At 34.4% G+C, this 20,716-nt stretch overlaps 1 long non-coding RNA gene across 1 annotated transcript in view; it reads right to left on the reverse strand.

The window, feature by feature from the left end:
* LOC145669155 (uncharacterized) overlaps positions 1 to 20,716 on the reverse strand; it is a 99,554-nt gene that overhangs the window by 66,986 nt on the left and 11,852 nt on the right. The gene's annotated exons all lie outside the window — the stretch shown is intronic.

Below are 20,716 nucleotides of genomic sequence, written 5' to 3' on the forward strand. Positions count from 1 at the left end.
ATAAGAAACCAGCGATTACGTAAGACACTTGAAACGATAAAGGTACAATAATAGGCATATCAACTCAACACGAAAATACATGGGTGTCTATATGGACCCAAGAGGATGCGATGTCCCCCTTCCGCCTCCAGGCACTTCAAAATATTTTGTTTAGAAAAAATTGAAAGAAAAATACACAAGTAAATAACTAGTTATTTGCTTCATTACTTCTATTTAATCTGAAATCTTCCATTTGGACTCTTTATACCAGAATATGAAATCTCCGTCATCATAGGTATTCTGCCATTATTGGCAGTCACTTGCCGTAACTGAGAAGCTTCCATGCTAAGCTAACCTCTTCGTCTTCATGTACGATTTTTCTATTTTGATATCGTCCATCAATTATAGCCTGCTTCTCCCCACCCTCTCTTTCCTGCCACTATATTCTCTAGCACGTCTCTCATGACACAGTTCCTTCTTAGTCAATGTCCAACCAATTTCTCTCCCTCTTCTCAATAATATCTAAAAGTATTCTTTTCTCCTCCATCATTTCTAAGATCCTCTCATTAGTTTTCCTCTCAGCGTAGCTAATTCTCACCACTCGTCTTCAAGCCTACATTCAGAAAGCTTCCACTCGTTTTTCATAATTTTTGAGTAATGTCCATGTTTCTTCTCCATACGGTAAAATACTCCACAGGCAACATTCTAAGAATCTTTTTCTCAACCCTTTATTCAAGATCCCACAAAATATACTTTTCTTCCTCTTCTTTTGTCATTGCTTTTATTTCACATTCACACTTCATATCATCACTAATAATACTATTCAGGTATCTTAAACTAGTCATATGTTCCATTTTCTCTCCTGCTACTTCAATATTGATCATCAACTGTTTTGTTTCAATCACTATGGCTTTTGTCTTCTTACTTTCACCCCATATTCTTCATAGATCTTACTCAAATTTTCTAACAAAATGAGAAGTCTGAAACCAATCAAGAGGCTCGGAGAATCACAATGGTACGTCACGTTTTCTAGGTTTTGTGTAGACTGGGAAAGAAGGTTCAACATTCCCATGCAATTCAATGCAATGAAACATACAAAAATATCTTCCCTTACAAGTTACCGGCATATTTCCGCAATTAAACTACCTACATACTATTCTGTGGTTCAATCTCAACGTATTCCATCTAATGACTCAATTTTACCAGAAATGGCGCTTATGATTATGTTCGCCTAGCTGATCAATTAATCGTATGTGTCATTGTATATTTTTATGTTATATCAAGGATGTTTTTGTATGCTTTTGTCATAACAAGGAGTTTTTGTACACTTCTGTATTGTAGTAACAAGGAGTTTTTGAGAATTTCTATCATATAACATGGATTTTCGTAGGTATATTTTTATGTTTTAACAAAAAGTTTTTGTATATTATTATGATTCACAAAAAGATTATATATATGTTTAACAAACCTTTTGTATATTTCTATCTTATAACAAAAATCTTTTCTATATTTTTATGTTATAACAAAGATTTTGTATATTTCTGTTATAAAAAGGAAATTTTTGTATATTTACATTTTGTGCTTATTTCATAACCGTTCGTATTTTCTTTTATGTGATAATTCCACTTGAAGCATTTATTTATATGGTGAATTAAACGTCTTTAAAATAGCTACTTCTGTACGGTAGTGTTATTCGTTTCATTCCAAAAGACAGAGGAAGATTTTTGTAAATATCCTATTTTATGAAACTTTATATGTATATACTTCCATATATAGCTATATGTAAGATAAAATAGGATACCAGAAAAATTCCTCTTCTTTCTTCTTTGGAATCAACTATAATGAACCAATAACATTTTAACGTGAGAAATGCTAAATGGATTTGAAATATATGAATGTTGTTAATCTTAAACAGATCAGGTACGACTAATTAGACGTTAATTAGTCTGATGTTGTAATCATTAGACAGATGAATTACTCTGACATTCAAACCAGTTATATAGACGTACGTATTTGATACACACAGAATTGCATCAATTTCATCAAGAGCGGGGGGAGGGGGTTCAAGAACTGAATCTCATATCCTTGCAAGATAAGTGATTTTATATATATATATATATATATATATATATATATATATATATATATATATATATATATATATATATATATATATATATATATATATATATATATATATATATATATATATATATATATATATATATATATATATATGCAGGGCCGGATTTAGGGGGTGCAAAGGTGCACGTGCATCCCCCTTCATTGTAAATATACACTACCTAAAGTGAGAAGCTAGCATGAGTTTTACAAAATCAATAGTTTAAGACGATTTTCTGAAGGTTGAAGGAAAAGAATTCATCGAGAGCAGATACTTAGCATTTCCAAAGGAATTCCTCATTTACATCACAAATGCCAAAAGACATTTAAAAAACTAAAATTTAATTCAAATGTATTGGTAGTTATTGGTGCACCCCTCTCAGTGAATCCTGGATCCGGCCCTGTATGTATGTATGTATAGGGGCACGGTGGTGCATGGGGTCCCCTGCTTCGATCCCCGGCCAAATGAGTTTGTGATGCACGACATCGTGCCCGTAGATTTGTTTGGGGTATTCCCGTTTCCTCCGACTTTCTCATTCCATCAATTCTTCCATCACCATTCACTTGCTTTAATCATCGTCTCCCTTAGCCTAAAGGGAATACTTGTAGGAAGTTAAAGAAGATTCCATTTCATTTCATGTTTAAATATAAAGCAAATGTTTATTTTCCTGCTCAACAGAGGTTAAATCCCGAAATCCAAACTGCATATAGGGGGCCGCGGTGGCTCAGTGGTAGAGCGTTCACCTCTGGTGCTTGGGGTTCCGGGTTCGATCCCAGCCCTTGCCAAGTGAACTTTGTGGTGGACAAACACCGTGTGCGTGGGTTTTCTCGGGATTCTCCCGTTTCCTCCCACTTTCTTCATTCCACCATTTCATTCATTTCTCATAATCACCGTCTCCTTTAGCCTAACGGGCATAACCGTGGGACGTAAAACTCAAAGATTTCATTTCATTTCATTTCCAAATTGCATATAATCTAAACAGTGTATATACAATCTGAAGTCCCATTTCTAGGTAGAACAATACTATTAACATAAAAAGAAGCATCATAAAGAGTCGTGAACCTGTACCATGAACTGCCAACCTCAGCATGTTGGCATTAAAAAAACTTGGTCACTTTAAAAATAGAAGAACAAGAAAACCGGACGTGACGTAGTTATACAATATGACACGTGTGTTAAAAAGAAAAGACTGGTACGTATGAAAGGAAAATACTCCTTTGCAAAGCAAACTATGGATACATCTGTGTGTTTTGTGTTAGAATGTATGGGTGTTTGTGTCCGCTTCTATGTGTGAGAAAGGACACGGTCGAATTATGTACTGAAAAAAAAAAAATGTGAACAATGTCATACATTTCCAGACATGGACACACCTTATTCGTAACATACATTCCACATACACGACCACAACACAAAACTGACTATAACAGGGTTTTTCATCGAGTATTTTGCTACCATCTGCCGTAAATTGAGAAAGCACTACAGTGTTAATTCCTTTCGTGTAGATGTAATAATTATAATGTCCCTTTAATATTGTCCATTGCAATCCTTTATTCCCTTTCCTTGTTTTCCTTCCACCTTATTCTATCACGTCACTTAGAATTCACGTTCTTCACAAGTTTTGCTCGGTGTTTGAACGAAAAATATTTCGTATAGATTTCGCCAACCTCTGAAATTTAAGTACCTTGTGGAGCGTCGTAATGAATGATCTCATCTCTTTTTCTTCCATTCTAGGTCAAGTATTTTAGAAAGAGTTGAAATACACGTTTGATTTGTTTGTAATTATTTTAAATGAAAAGTTCAAATACCAAATTTCATGTTTCTAATCTTAAGGAATTCCGAGGTATGGACATCTTATTTTAATAATTACAACCCGTATTTCCCCCTTTCCACGTCCAAAAATTGAAAAATCTGTTCTGAAATTACACACGCTGAATCTCAGCCTTGAGCTCAAATCGTTGGCGTATACACGAGATCTCAAGTACACCCACAGACAGAATCATCACATGGTATCAGATCACAAGATCTGAATGGCCGATTCACATCACCGTTACAAGAAATTTCCCATCCATTCTGCGACTACAAACCACAAGGACAACAGATGAAAATCATGTAATGATCAGTGCTGCCAACTTACTAGAACAGAAATGGCGGGCGTTTCAAAAGTTGCCTTATTTATGGTACACGCTTTATGAAACTCAATCCTGGAGTTGGCGTGAAAGAACTCAGATTCGATTTCTGGTGGAAGATAATGTGGTTTGGACCCTATGTTAAGATGTAGATCTACATTTCATGTTGATTCGGTGTTAAACGGGACATAAAACTATGGTTGCCAACTGGCCGGTTTTTGACCGGCCTGGCCGGAAATATTGCTGTAATTTTGATTAAAGCCGGTGACCGGACAAACTTCTTACCAGTCCCTATATGACCGTTTTTTAAAAATTTAATTTGTATCTAGTTCGAAGCAATTTCATATAGTTCGAAGTATAGATTTAAGAAGTAACTTTAATTCCGTAAATCCAAACTATCATCTTTCACCATAATCTGTTTAGATAATTTTAAAGAGATGACAGGGACAGTATCAGGGAAAATTTGAAATTTATTTATAAGGAATTTTACACGTTTATTGAGAGTGAAAATGAACTTCTTAAAGCGATTTCCCGCAGTTGAAGTACAAGTTTAACAAATAAATTTCATTTTCCAAATCCAAATTGTCACGTAAAAATTAATATACGTTTGTTCATCTGTTTTTATAATTTTAAAGAAGTGGCAGTTACTGGTAAATATAATAATATGATCAATGACGATTTCAGTTTCTCATTGTATCTATTAAGCTTATTAGTGAATTTAATAAAGATATGCAAAATACAGGTGCTAATACTTTTGTTCACGATAGTACATTTCCTTCATATGGATGGGTTCGAACAGAGATACTTCACACTTAGACCTACATCATAGGGAATTTTTAGGGGTTACCGGTTTTTTATTTTCCAGAGTTGGCAACCCTACATGAAACTGCAAATCAATCAATCAATCATCCTCAAGTCCATGACTGACTCAAATTTAACATCCTTTGTCAGCACTGAAGTCATAGGAGGCGGCAGCTATGGTTTAAAGTTGGATCCGAATCATTACTCGGGTTTGTGATGAATAAAACCACATCGGGAATAGAACATATGGAACCACGTACACAGAATACGAGTGTTAACCATAGTCAGTCACGAAGGCTACACTCCTGGAATCTTCGTATATTTAATTAGGATTGTGTATTCGTTAATTAGCTCAATATATCCGTTGATAAATTAGATATGAGAGTTTTAAAATGTGCTTAATATATGCAATTTGGTAAGTTTTTGACAGTAACTAATTTACATAAAGCTTTACTATAGCTATTTATGGTGTTCCTCAACTTGGGGTCTGTGTTCGTAGTGGGTCTTGAAAGGAATACATGGTAGTCACAAAGGAAGGTGAAGAAGATAAATGTAATTAACATCTAATAGAAATCTAACAAAAATATTTTTAAAATATAATTTCTCATTTTGATAGACATGTTTTTATTTCAATAGTTTCTATCTATACTGACAAGTTTCCATACTCCACGGCCTTCAGCTAACTTCATATTCACGTACGATTTTTCTGTTTCCATAGCGTTTATTAATTGTAGTCTCCTTCATACCTCCCTCTCTTTTCTGCCACCATATTCTCTAGCACGTCCCTCATGATTAGAGATGCAAAAAAGCCGGCTTTTTTGAATCGATGGTTTTTTTCACATAAAAAGCCGGCTTTTTTGGGAAAAAAATGAGAATTTTGGAAATTTTGGCTTTTTTCATTTTCATGATTTTTCTATCCAAATAGCTTTTCTTATAGTATATTCTATAGTTAGATAAGAATTCCACGACCTAAATGCCGTATTTAGTTGTGTAATTCACCATCAAGATGGATGGAGCACATATTTTACGAATTAAAGCTAACATGAAGAATGTAGTATTTGAGGACAATTTTACAGGCTATTTAACTTTATTTTAACTTTTGAGTTATCGACATTTTTTCTTCTCTAGATAATTTTAGTTTGTCATCCGTGTTTCATTTCTAAGAGCTTAGTATTCTAGCTTCTAGCACAAAAGTTAAACTTACGTTTTTCTATATATCCGTCAAAGTATACGTTTTTAAATATGTCCGTCAAACCGTACTTCCACATTTCTGTTATACTGTAGTTGTGCAATGATTTAAAAAACGTTTAAAAACGTATACTGTTCCAGATACAACCTTGAATACCAATTTATACAAATAATCAGTAGCGGATTTAGAAAAGTACTTTGGGAGGGGTTTCTCTGATTGTTTCGTTTTCTAAATAGTCCTAATTTTATTTTGGAGGTGCTTGAAGTTTATGAGTACAGGCATAATTAATATTTCGTTTCGTTTATATGTTTAGCAATAATCTTCCGGATACAACCTTGAAGATCATTTTATACTGAGAATCAGTGACGAATTTAAAAAAGTGTTTTGGGAGGGGTTTTCTTATTACTAATGTTTAGTTTTTCTAAGCATTCGTAATTTTTATTTGACGGGAGCTTAAAGTTTATGAGTAAAGGCATAACTAATAGATATTTCGTTCGTTTTAGACATTCCGCAACTTTGGGGAACAGGCTTCAGTCCGAAAGACCGATCCCCTAACCTTCGCAAAACCGTCACTGCTGGTAATGAGTAATAATAACGATTTAAAAACAATAAGAAAGGAAGTCGGCCAACTCCTACACTTCTAGTCGGCCAATACACGCACTATTTCTAAATTCACAGATGGAATGAAGGAAGGCTTTGTCAGAATGGTCGAATGCTGGGTTGAATCCCGGACTTCTCGATAGAAGCGCAAAAGCCAACCACACAGTCATGTTTGTTGTGCTTTGTTGTGCCACTCAGTCATGTGATTAGCTTAACTTAAATATATTCCGTAGTCCTTTTTTTTGGGGGGGGGAAGTTCCCTAATGATATGTTGAATCCCTCTTGTTAAAAAATCAGAAAACTTAAGGACTGGGTAAACCGTGATGTGGTCAAGGGCGCCCATGTTGTGGTTTCCAAGGAGGGGCAATTATAAGCGACGTTTCAAAAATAGTTTCAAATTTTACTGTAACTAATGTAAAAATTCTATTGAATTTTCAATATTCTGAAGTACATTGCCCCTAGGGGAGCAAGCGCCCCCTTGCCCCCTTCCTGATGGGCGCCCTTGATGGTGGTTATAAAAAACTTGACTCTAGAATTTCAAGAATATACAGAACCAAAAGTTCCAGATGTGCAGCCTTTAATTGTATCATATAAATCTAAGTATTTCTCTTATGTTTTATTTTAATTTTATTTTGTTTCAAAAAGAGGGTATGGAATATTTTGCAGTAAAAATACTACATACAATTTTGCTAGTTATTTGTATATATTTTTTAAAAGAAGTTTTTACTTTTAGGGTTGGCTCGTTTACACCAGCTGTTTTTTTTAATAACTGGTTTAAACTAAAAAAAAATAAAAAGAACAAAAATGCGAATCGTGTGAACTTCACGGTGACGTTTCCACATGTCAAACTATCTGCATTAGTCTTATTTCCTTTTCACCTTTTAATCATGGTATCCCATGTTCAATTCTGGGTCGAACCACAACCCTTCTTCCATGTGTAAACCAAGTAGCGGTTCGGATGTCACTTTAAGCGAAAGTCTTCTCCTTGATAACCTCGGTATTACGTAAGGATGTTAAGCCTAAACATACGAAACGAAACCAAATTATATATTTCTGCATGCCTGTTGTTTTATAAAAAAGCCAAGGTTGTTTAAATATATTGATTGAAATTGGTAAAATTTATCGATTGCCTACGTAGCTTCCAACATTAGCTTGGATTAGACTTTCAATGATACCTACATACTAAATTTGTAATTTAATACCTCAGTTTTAGCGTACTGATTATAATACGTTGACCTTTAAATTTTACATGGAAAGCAATAACAAGATTTTCCCGTTATTGTTTTACATTTAAAAGAATGACGGGATTTTCTTGATGGCTAGGGCGGGAGTTTCTCAATTTTAGAAATTTACTGACCGGACTTCTTTAAGCTTATGGGACCTCTTCCAGCATAACCCCGTTGTTGCATAATAACACCAAGGCGAAACAAACTTATTTCTGTGAATATGTAATATAAATACATAAAGCAAAATATCTAAATCAAAAAACCTGGTTTAAACCCCAAAAAAAGCCTGGTTTAAACTGCCTCCCAAAAACGGGTTTTTGGCATTTTCAGAAACAACCATAGTTCTTGCCAACTCTGCTTACTTTTGTATATAGGAGGTTATTTTTTTTTTTTTTATTATATACATTGGTTAATCCTTTGGAATTCATAATGTAGAAATGTTGAAGTAAAATTGTTTAAAATATCTTTTCGAAATTCATGGTTTATTTTCGAGGTTTTATATTATTATCGGCATCAACCACTAATTAAATGACTTTTTGGGTTATAGAGAAGCGAAACAAAGTCTGCTTTATCAATCTAAAGCAGAATTTTGAAAAAAGCCCAAAATTTCCCAAGCAAAAAAGCGAAGCAGAAAAAACCGAGTTTTTTTTTCAAAAAAGCCGGTTTTTTTCCGAGCCCTTGCATCTCTACTCATGATACAGTTCCTTCTTATCCAAAATTCCAACCAGTTTCTTTTCCTCTTCTTCATGAGGTCTAAAATTGTTCTTTTCCCCCCTTACCATGTCTAACACTTTCTTTTTCCGCTCGACCCAGCTAACTCGCTCCATTCTTCTCTACACCCACATTTCTAGAGTTTCCAGTTGTGTTTCATAATTTTTACATAATGTCTATGTTTCTGCCCATACAATACAACAGTGGTTATTAAACTTTCCGATAACGCGGACCCCCTGTTCATTCGGAAAGTGATCCGCGAACCCCCTTGCAATGCTATCTGAAATTTCACATGGTATTAAAAACTATACTGATTAGAATTACCACTGACAAGAAAAAGATCAAGAAAAATATTGCAATAAGTAATTTATTCTAAAGATACACTGTTTCCTGGTGAACGAAATTCCAATTGAAAATACAGTAACTTTCAAGACTGAAAATCAAAATCAAATGTATTTTTTTTTTTAAAGAAATTCTTTTGATAAACAATATTCTCAAATGTGGGATCACTAATATGAAGAATGAAATTCTTTCTGTTTTTCCATAATTGCACTGAAATTAGGAATAGGTTTTGTCACCATTAATCTTAGATCCGATTCCACATTAAGACGATTTCGCTTTCTATTCAGGCTTTAATACTGCAAAGAGCAGAAAAGATTTCTTCACATAAGTAAGTGATAGGGAAATTCATCAAATGTTGCAATGCCTTTTTAAACAACTCTTCATACTCACAGGGCAGAAATTTAGTAAAGTAGGAAAACATTTAAATTTACAAACCTAAGCATAATTTCTAATTGGTTTCTTTTTAGTACCTGAAAACAAATACTTCTTGCAAAACAGCTGTGAGTTCCATTTTATTATATAACACATGTCAATTTTTAGGCTTCGCGGACCCCTTGGCTACGTCCCACAGACACCCAGGGGTCCGCGTACCCCACTTTGAGAACCACTGCAATATAATACTCCACACGAAGCATTTTCTGAGTCTTTTTGTAAACTCTTTATTCAAGGCCACACAAAAAGCTATTTTCTTCCTCCTAAAGGTTTCTTTCGCCATTCCTATCCTTGTAGTTATTTCAAGTTTACACTTCATATCATCACTAATAACACTACACAGGAATCAAAAACTAGACACGTGTTCTATTTTCTCCCATCCTACTTCTATATTTGACACCGACCCCTTCGTTCCAATCATCATGCCTTTTTTCTTTCTAACATTTATTTTCAACCTATATTCTTCACAGACCTCCCTCAAGTTTTCTAACATCTTATTGATGTTCTTTATAGATTCACATTAAAATACATCAAAAATACAAAAACAACATAAATGGCACATTGAAATACAATTCAAAATGAAACTTAAGCCCGGTGTGATTTTATTAGACTACCCACAAGTGATAAGCAGCAATAACAATAATAATAATAATTACTTATGGGATCGCTGGCAAGAGGATATGATGAAATGGAGGTCGTGATATGAAATAGGTTGAGAAAACCTACTGTACTGTGTATGATACCATTTTGATTGTACAGTCAGCGACAAAGTTTTTCCCATTTGGTAAAATTTATTTTAGGAATAACAGTGGTATGACTGGAACGTATAGAAAATTACATTTCTTTTAAATTACTGAAAACTGCACTCAAATTGTCCTTCCATTCTAAAGTTACCGGTATTTACGAAACTAATTTCGTCAAACGGAAAGAAGTTTTGTCACTGACTGTACAAGTACACGAGTTACTGAACACGCCTGGATGTTAGTAATGTTTATATACATTTGGATGTGTATACAGCCTGCTAGACGGAATCTATCCGTCGAGTTACATGAGACAACACACGGTCATAAGATTTATCAGTTGAATGACTGATAACTCCACCTCGTGGGAAACAGATACAACATTCACCTTTATCCTTCGTTCTTCCGTTGGAAGATTATCTTGGCAGGCGTTAGAAGGAAAGACTTCGTTACATGATAATCCTTTCTCTTTACTTCCGGATCGTGTACATCGTTTCCAAGAATCCCTTTGTTTTATGCAAATTATGCGACACTAGTTGAAAACGAATAGCTTCACAGCAATCACTATCCCAGATCCCAGTTAACGATGTTGAATAGTCGTGCTGTCTTGCGTTTCTTAGACCAGTAGTTTATACAGAGATAGGGGACATCCACCGGGGGCACCGGGCCCGGACATCCCAAAACTTCCTAACTTAACATACATTCAGGGCCGGATTTAGGGGGATGCACCGGTGCACGTGCACCCCCCTTCGTTATAAATATACATTATCTAAAACGAGAAGCTAGCAGTGAAAACAGCTATATTTTCTGAAACTTTCTGCCATCATGTTTGCGTTTGGAGCTTGAAAGAAAGCAGAGCTTTGCAAAAGCAATAGTTTAAGTCGATTTTCTAAAGGTTGAAGGAAAAGGATTCACGAAGCAAAACAATATAACATTTCTCAAGTATTGAAGAAAACAGAAACCAGGAGAAGAGAAGAATATTTTTTCCTGCATAATATTTGCGACCCTCTTTAAAATGCTCCCCCCCCCCCCTTTCCATGCATCAGCATTGTCAGAAGTAAAGAATATTGTTACATGTCACTTTGAAGAGTTTCAGTGTGATTGGCTATTTTGGGAATTACTGGTGCATCTCCCCCCCCCCCTCAGACGATCCTGGATCCGGTCCTGCATACATTTGTATACTTTCTCAACAAAACTATACTTGTTGAACAGGAAAATGATTGATATAGCATGAAAATTTGATCTTATACTTCACCTGTACTATTTCTGTTTTAAAAACAATCTAGTTCCATAATTTTTTCTCTAAAAATATAGGTGGAAGCATTTTACAATACTTATCGTCTTTTTGGGTGCAGAATAATAACCGTTCAGAACTACATAGACGTGGTGACTTTTAGTATTGGACCCTCCCCCCTTCAAAAAAGCTTGTACCCCTTGATTGCGATTACTACATAGCATCAGTATGAGCCTAATTCTCAACTCAATGCTAAGTATGTCTACGTAGCTATATTTATGTCCACATGATTCTACAGACATACTAAAAATAAGCAAATTACCAAATTTAAGATATATATTTCATGTAGTAATTTTTACTGTGTAATAACATCGAAAAAAAAAAAAGCACAAAGGTCTTCATTTTCATTAATCAATTGTGAAATTTAAATATAATTCTTTGAAAGATTTGCCGATTTTGTTTTAAGTATTACTACGCCTGTCTAAAATTTCCAAGGATAGTGTGTACAGTACACATTTTCTATCCATTCATCGTCCATTGCCCGCGATCTTCACCGGAAAGAAGTCGGCTTGGGACACAAGAGGAGAGGGGGGGAAGAGGAAAGATTGGACAAGCAGACCTTGGCTCCATCCACGCAGAATAAATAATGGTCGCATAGCCCGTGGGGTGTGTGACTTTGCATATGGGTTTTCTTTTTCTTAAATATGTTCTACGGTGTATAGACTGTATTTGATTTCGGAAGAGTAACCTAAGAGAACCCTTATTTCATGGATTCCTCGAGTACTTTTTTAAAGTAAAAATAATAGGATAATGTTTCTGGCATGCTATTGTGTAGCCGAATTCCTGGTTTTATTCCTGATACTGGTACATTTTCGGTGTTGTTGTTCTATCATGATGTGCAGTGACGACGCCAGCTTTAGTTTCTTCGAGGGAAAGGAGAGATTTGAGGAGCAGCTATTTTTTTGTATACCAAAAAATACAATATTATTTGACCTATGTAATAATGCAAGATGTCTGGTGGCAGTTGGGACTGGGAGGGAGGGGGGCTCTGGTTCTGTCTAGCGTTGTCTCTGATCATGAGGTAGTTGAGAAGCTTCTTGAACGAAGAGGCAGCGAGCTCCAGTCTTAGAAAGCTCTAATAGTCACAAGGGAAGCTGATGTGCTTATTTCACAACACTCGAACTAAAACCTAGGGGCGGGGATACGGCCGATCAGTGGTGGAGCGCTGTCCTCTGGTACGTGAGGTCCCTGGTTCATTCCCCGGCCAAGTAAGTTTGTGGTGGACAACATCGTGTCCGTGGGTTTTCGCGGGGTACTCCCGTTTCCTCCCACTTTCCTATTCTTCCGTCATCATTTACTTACTTTAATCATCGTCCCCTAAGGGTATAAACGTGGGACGTTAAACTGAAAGATTTTAATTCATTTCGGACTAAAACCTACAAGCAACGGAAATTAAAATGGTTTTCTGTTCTCACCTTCATTAAAGGTATCTTAATACACGTGTTTGTTTGGTTTGATGACCGGGACGTATTTTGAAATCTAGAAATTTTTGGTCACGAGAGTTTTATTGTTTAGACATATACAGTGGCTTTCGAATCAAGCCCAACTCATTATAATTTATTATGAAGTTTTCGTTATAAACAGTGTCTTCTCATTGTAGTTAAATATTCTTTTCCAACTAAAGTGTTCCTGCTACAGGATTGATTGATTGTAATTAAATATTCAATTTCAGCTAAATGCGCTTGTAGCCGACGAATTGATTGTAGTTAAATACCTCTTTTCACCACCAATACTCAACGACAGCGTTCTCAAACATTGTAAATTAATATAGTATTAAAATTCACTTATTTTACATTGGTATTAACTGAAGAACACACATTAGTTTTTTTTAAAATTCTAAGAATATAGCTATTTTACAAGATGGAACACGCTGGTTAAAGGAGCTGCAAACAGGGGCGGACCAAGCCAGGCGCCCCCTCCAGTCCTAGAATATATTTTACATTTTATTACAACGATTTTAATATTTTAAACCAATTTATCAGCCAGAAAAATTAATACTCAAATACATGATATAGATGTATTTAGTAGGCCTACTTAAAAGTACTCATATAGTATCAACCACGTTGTGTTTTTTATTATTATTATTTATCTACCAATATGAATAAGCAAAAACAATATCGAACAGCATTTATTGAATAGTATACTAATGGTGACATGATTACTGGTATATTGTGAAATGTTTTGTTATATCAAAAACATCAGGAGTCATTCTATCCCATATATCCGACTATATAACAATCTATTCTAAAAGCATGGAATAACAGTAAATGCATTTCACATATGTTGAACTTGTTTTACACACAGCAATATAGACAACCCTTTTTACGTAGGTCCTAGTAGTTGAAGTCCGTAGCATTCATAAAACGTATCTCATGAATTTGTACAAAAGCTGAACACTCTTACAAGACTAAAGCTCTCTCTATGACTTACGGTTCCCGAGATATGGCTTTTTAGATCTCCCGAAATCGGAACTTTTTTTTTTTTTTTTTTTTGGTCAATATCTCGGGAACGCTGAGAGTGACACGAAAAATTCAATCACTTCTTTGTGATAATTTCTAATGCTTTATCGAATGGAGAACTCGAAATTGAAAAATTCGCAAATAACAGACACACACAGACATAGAGAATTCAGTAACGAATTTTTAAAGTTCGTAGAAAAAGTCAGCACGAAACACGTTATAAAATTTATTTTTTGAGGCTCGTTTTGGCGCCCCACTGACTGAGGCCCAGCCTTTGGTCCACCCCTGGTTGCAAACCACTACTCGGATTTGTATTTAAGGTTTAATATTATTTATTTATTTGCCTGTGTATGTGAACACCAAGAGGGTTAATAATCCAGAAATTAATCCGTAATTGGATCGAAAAACAAATTAAAATAAAATGTGCATGCGTTAATATTTTGACATTTTTATTTGATAATAAGGGAAAGGAAATTTTATTCATATTCTTATAACTACTTTGTGCATCCACTGCTACTACTGCACTATAAATTGCTACAAAATAGTAAAATTGTATGAAGCAAAATTAGTTTGCACTTACACAATCGTGGCTAAGCTGTAACCAAAATGACGCAGACATATAGCCCGAAATCGCCCGTGTTAAACAATATAGTTACACAGTTAAATTATCATGAACATGAAAAGTAGTGACACCAGGAATGTGCACACTTATTAAAATTTGCATCAAAAGTAAACAATTTTTTTTAAAAAAACAACACTTTAACAAAATATAACATTAAACTAGAGTTTAAGATAGTTCTTTCTATCCCAACGCCACCTTGCCTCGAACTACAAAAGAAATTTTTAAGATAAACATATTTCTCACACTATTCCCATCCATTAGCATTGGAATAGTTAATATTCAATTTCTAATATGGATTAATTCAATAGATTTTTCATGCTGTAACTAGTAATATTAGAATGTTTAAAAAGTATTGCATAAATTTTAAAAAGTAATAGAAGCAGATATTAAAAATGTATACATTGAAAACACTAACACAATATTTTAACAATACAAAATATGTTCACAATACCTACACCTACAGGTGATAGTTCTGCTTCACTTACGCTGTTTATCGATAAGCTCCAGGCACTGCAGAGCACAAGCAATGTCAACGCAGCAACTCACGTTATAAAAGTGTGACTCAGTTGAATACAGAACACTAAGTCTTATATCGTATCGACAGACTCGCATTGCGAGTATGACTTTGTAGAATTTTGACATGTTGCAATTGTATGCAAGAATATGAGTAATAATTTCCAAACATTTCTGATAACCTTCATGAATGAATTGCTAAGTGAATAGTCATTGAAACAAGGAAACAGAATTCGCAAATTATGTATTATTTTTAAAAAAATGTTTTGCAAAAATTTCATGAACATAAGCTCTTTCCCGGCATATAAATTCGGGAACCAAATGCTTAAATATATATAGGGTGTTCTGAAAGTGGCACCCACGGGCATCAGAGCACTATTCTACATAGGGATGCGCACGAGACAAGATTTGAGGCTGTCTCGTCTTGAAAATGTGCTGTAAAAGTGATGTCTCGACTCGAAAAATGTATTCTTTTCTATTGGAAGAGCTGTGTCTCGACTCGAAATTTGTCAGGAAAATTCTGTCTCGACTCGTCTCGTGCGCATCCCTAATTCTACAAGTCATAGTCAAACTAAAGCAAATAGATAAATATAATTGTATACCTTTCGGGTTCTCATCAAGCAGATCTATTAATCCAGTTACCACATTGAATTTAAAATCAACAGACGTTGACACAATCATCACTTATTAACGTAATAATCGTAACTGCTTGATAGGTTCGATATAGAATTCCTAATGGTTCTACCTATGTTAATTTACGACGTTGCTATATATATATATATATATATATATATATATATATATATATATATATATATATATATATATATATATAATATTTTCGCTTTATTTTTGACCTGTAGAATAGCGCTCTGTTGTCCGTGCGCCCTGATATATGAAGATCTCTAAGGTTAAGAATTATAATCATTTTGTCATAAGAGAGTTTTAATTAAATGTCTTGGCGATACTACTTACATCAGTTTCGTTTCGATATACTTGCGATCGATTATTTGCTGCTTTCAATGTTTCTGGTTATGTAAAAACTGAATAGACTAGACTAGAACATTCAGAGTAAGAGAGGAAAAGAAAATGAAAGAATGTGTACAGTAGCTCTGCATAAAAATACCTTAAAACTTGATAGTTGAAAATGGTATACCGATCCGCAACCCACAAGCAATAAAATTACCGTATACATACGATAACTGTTGTATAATTCGCACTTCTGCTGGAATTCCGCAAAGATCTGCTCTTGGTCCTTCACTGTTCTTACTGGTAATTATTGATGTACACAATAACCATAGATAAAAAGGATAGTAACAACAGACCAATTACTCCATAACAAAGGTGAAACGAAGGTTGTGCCAAGGCATAAATTAAGTAGTTGACAATGTTATACTGAATATATGTACATGAAAAAGATTAAAAAAAAAGACATATCTACTGTTGCGGCATATGACGTCAAAGAAACAAACTTGACGTAAGTAATGATAATAACGATTTCCACATTCTGTACCTTAATGCGAGTCACGTCTTAATGCGAGATAAAAAGATTTTAGAATCTCTATTTAAGTAGGTTATTTTGGTTTTGGTTTTGAATATTGTGTAGTGAAAAATGCGAAAAGAATCTGAAATGTAGATTCTGTAGTTTATTTTCATGCATTGTTCATAATAACTATATAGAACTTATCTTAATGATCTTAATTCCTAATTCTCAGACTACACCTTACTGAAGTAAATTCTTTAGCAATATCTATGTGCTTGAATGGGCTCGAAAAATTCAACCAGTAATTTACTTGGTCCGAAAATCTTAAGGGAAGAATATACTTACACATGGACAGGGAACAAAAATGAATGAATAAATGGCTAATTATTAAATACACTACTACCACTAATAATAATAATTATAATAAACTTCAGAATATATACTGATACCCAAACTAATGCAAATAATGAAATCAAAAAAAAAAACATGTGCAATGGACGGAACAAGTCTCTGGCATGGAAAGCTTACATGAGTTGTACATGCTTCTAGTTGACGAGAACTTTTGGAGTATGTGTAGGCCGCAAAGGACTTACAATGGTCCTATATTTTTATCAAGCTGATCTTCACATAAAAATTATGATGGCGAATGATATATATCAACCAGTAGGTTTTCGTCTTGCGAGGTCTCATTGGGGGATCATTCCTGACCAACATGTGCCATAATAATTAGCCGAACTAATTATTTCTCGTACTGAGACATCTGCAATCAAACACGGAATCCGGTTGGCGAAAGTTAATGCAGTAAACAAACCTCGAGTGAAAGAGAAAAGCACATGGAAGTAGAATTGAAGTTATTTTTCAAAGATACTATATGCAATCGAAATACCATATTTAGTCAAATATAGGCGCCACTTTTTTTTTTTTAAAAAAAAAAAGGCCTACAGTATTTGGGGGTGCTTATAATAGGGTAGTTGGTTTTAATTATTTATGTATTTCTTTCTTAAAGTAGCATTATTTTGCTAACTTTAGATATATTTTTATGATAAATGTATACGCTGTGTACATAGTTTATCGATAGTTTTACAGTATTCATACCGCAAGAATGGAAGACGGAAACGAGTTAGAAATGTTCACAACGTAAAGTTCTAATTTTTAGTTTATAACACTGCATGTAAACTATAGTCTAAGTTTTCTTTTTCAGAATGGATAGAGAGGTACTACCTGGCTCTCCCTGAGTAGTACAGGGATAATTATATCCGCATATTAAACGGTTTTTCAAAATAGACATTACATTTTTAGCGCTTAAACTACGTTTAGGCCGTGCTTATATTCGAGTAAATACGGTAGGCTATTCCCGCATAAAGTGTGTAGCTCTAGAATGGTGTTTGATGAAAATATGATTTTGCAGAAGAAAAATACAAAGATCGTGAGCAATGACGGTGATATCGAAGTTTATTACTTCAGACGAACGTGTATCTTCGGGAAGTATGAATATATCACACATGAAACTCATATAAACTAAGAGCAAACAGATCATCGGCAATGAACTGCCTTCTTACAGTCAAACAGATTGCAAACACGCCTTCAAATAAAGATAAGCATTATGGTGTTTCAATAACGATTGTATTCAAAGTGCTACTGTAAAAGAATTCTCTGCGATGATAAGTTTATCATCCCGGAGTGGAACTAAGGTACATTAAAATACTAGATAGAGAAAAATGAAAAATATTATAAGAAAAAATAAAAAAAAATATTTAAAACTGAAAGACTAATGCATATTCCCCCACGTAAGAAAAATGCCATCCATTTATGTCATGGGATAGTCTTCCACTAATCTATAGATTATCTACCGGTAAATTATCATAGTAGGATAAAGACGAAATACCTTAATCGCATTACTTTGATATCTATTATTCGACATTTAATTTAGTCTTGCAGAACATAGACTGAAAGTATTTGACAACAAGATCCTGAGACGAATATTCGGATCCAAGAGGAACGGGAATGGGGAATGGCGGAAAATTCATAACGAGGAACTACATAATTTATACGGTTTACCCAACATTGTTATTGTCATCAAGTCTAGGAGGCTTAAGTGGAGCAGGTCATGTAGCTACAAAGGAAGAAAGTAGAAACGCTTTCCAAGTCTTGACTGGAAGACCAATCGGAAAACGACCATTAGGAAGACCTAGGTACAGATGGGAGGACAATATTAAGATGGATCTCACAGAGATAGGAATACAAAGTAGAAACTGGATCTAATTGGCTAAGGATAGAAGTCAGTGGAGAGCTTTTGTGAACGCGGCATTGAACCTCCGGATTCCATAGGCCATAGAGTTAGTTAGTTTGTTTGTAAAGCAGAGAAATCAGTCACTATTAATTCAAGATTGGAATGCTTTACCATTACCTTTGACCGGGAAGTATAGAAGAAGATATAACGATCGTGAAAAAAAAAAAAAAAATGAAATTCGAGATTTCAATATATTTACACGTTTCTTATCCTCTACATTGCGCAAAACAGATTTTCGGATTCTATCCGCATGTTAGTCCCGATTCATGTACACTCGCCCGGATACCATAGGTTTTACTTACGATTTTTATAAGATTCTTCAGGTAATTTCAAACTTTCTTCCTACCCCCCAAAATAAGAGTAATTTATTTACTATAAGATGAAAATCAATATTGTGCAATTTGCTCGGAAACGTCTCTTATGCTTTTTTGGAAAATAAACTTTCTGTTAATCCTCCCGGTGGGAGTTCATGTGCTGCGGAGCCCACTGTAAGCTGTAGGTTCACGCATCATATAGCTTCCCTGCAGAAAGATCAAATGAAATCAAATCTATTAACAACTCGATAATACTGTTTGGCTTTTCACGGAAAAGATCCACAAAAGGTAGTTTGATTAGTTGCGGGTAAGTTATTTTTGAACTGTTTTCTCAGAAAGACTTAAGTAAGTTCGTATTTCATTGACAACTCTACACCGTGGGATAAGCCATTTCTCATTAAAAAAATCCATAAAGAGTACTTTCGGGGCTGTTTTTTTTTTCAGTTTTCCGAAAATGTATATTATAATTTTGTTCACAAATCATAAATAAATGTCTTAATAGCATTTATTAACCGTAGCATTCCGTGATTTAGGTTTAGTGTGAAGGGTCTTTATCTTCCATTTTTGCTTCATACTTTCATCAGTGCACCACGTTGCTCTATTTATTCAAATCAATATCTATCATTAATAAAGGAAATTGCTGTTATACAAAATGAAACAGTTTAACGAATACTAGCCAGTCGTGGTTATTAGGAGCACACCGTTGATTTCAAACTTGGAATAACAACATTATCAATTGAAAGTGTTTCCATAGTTCTGGGATAATGAAAAGTGGAAAAATTAAACAAACATTTTTTAAAAAAATAGTCAACTTTAAAAGCGCTCTGAAAAACAGAAAATAAAAACTTTTTAAATAATAATAATAATAATAATAATAATAATAATAATAATAATAATAATAATAATAATAATAATAATAATAATAATAATAATAATAATAATAATAATAAATCACTTAAAAGTAGAAAACTTACTATCTTTTTAAAAAAGAAGTTGTGCCAAACCGAACGAATAAATGTCATACGAAATTACCATGGAAATAATTTTATATTAGGAATTAGTTCGGCTTGGCACGTCATCAGCAAATTTTCATAGATAGCAATAATGAATTATTATGTGCTTTAAAATACTTTATATTTTCTGCTTTCTAGCGCTTTTACTATTTTCTATTTTTTAGTGCACTTTTTTAAAAGTCCGATCATACCTTTGACGTTCACGTATCATTATATATCAAGATAAATATACCCAAACCTGATAGCGGATCACAGGGTTATCTAAAGAAGAGCTTACCACCGCGGCACATCAGTAAAGTGGTGACTCGACTATAGTGATCGCGAGGACTCGTGAAGCCTGGTCTCCACACCAATGCTAGAACCGCTTTCCCTCACGTGTAATGCATCGGAAGAATTCGGAACGATTCGTGGAGCTGTCTTCCAAATGCACACTCGAGAAAAAGTGAAACAGAAGAAGTGT

Source organism: Thermobia domestica, chromosome 13 (genome assembly GCF_964235325.1).
Source record: "Thermobia domestica chromosome 13, izTheDome1.hap1.1, whole genome shotgun sequence".
Taxonomy (NCBI): domain Eukaryota; kingdom Metazoa; phylum Arthropoda; class Insecta; order Zygentoma; family Lepismatidae; genus Thermobia; species Thermobia domestica.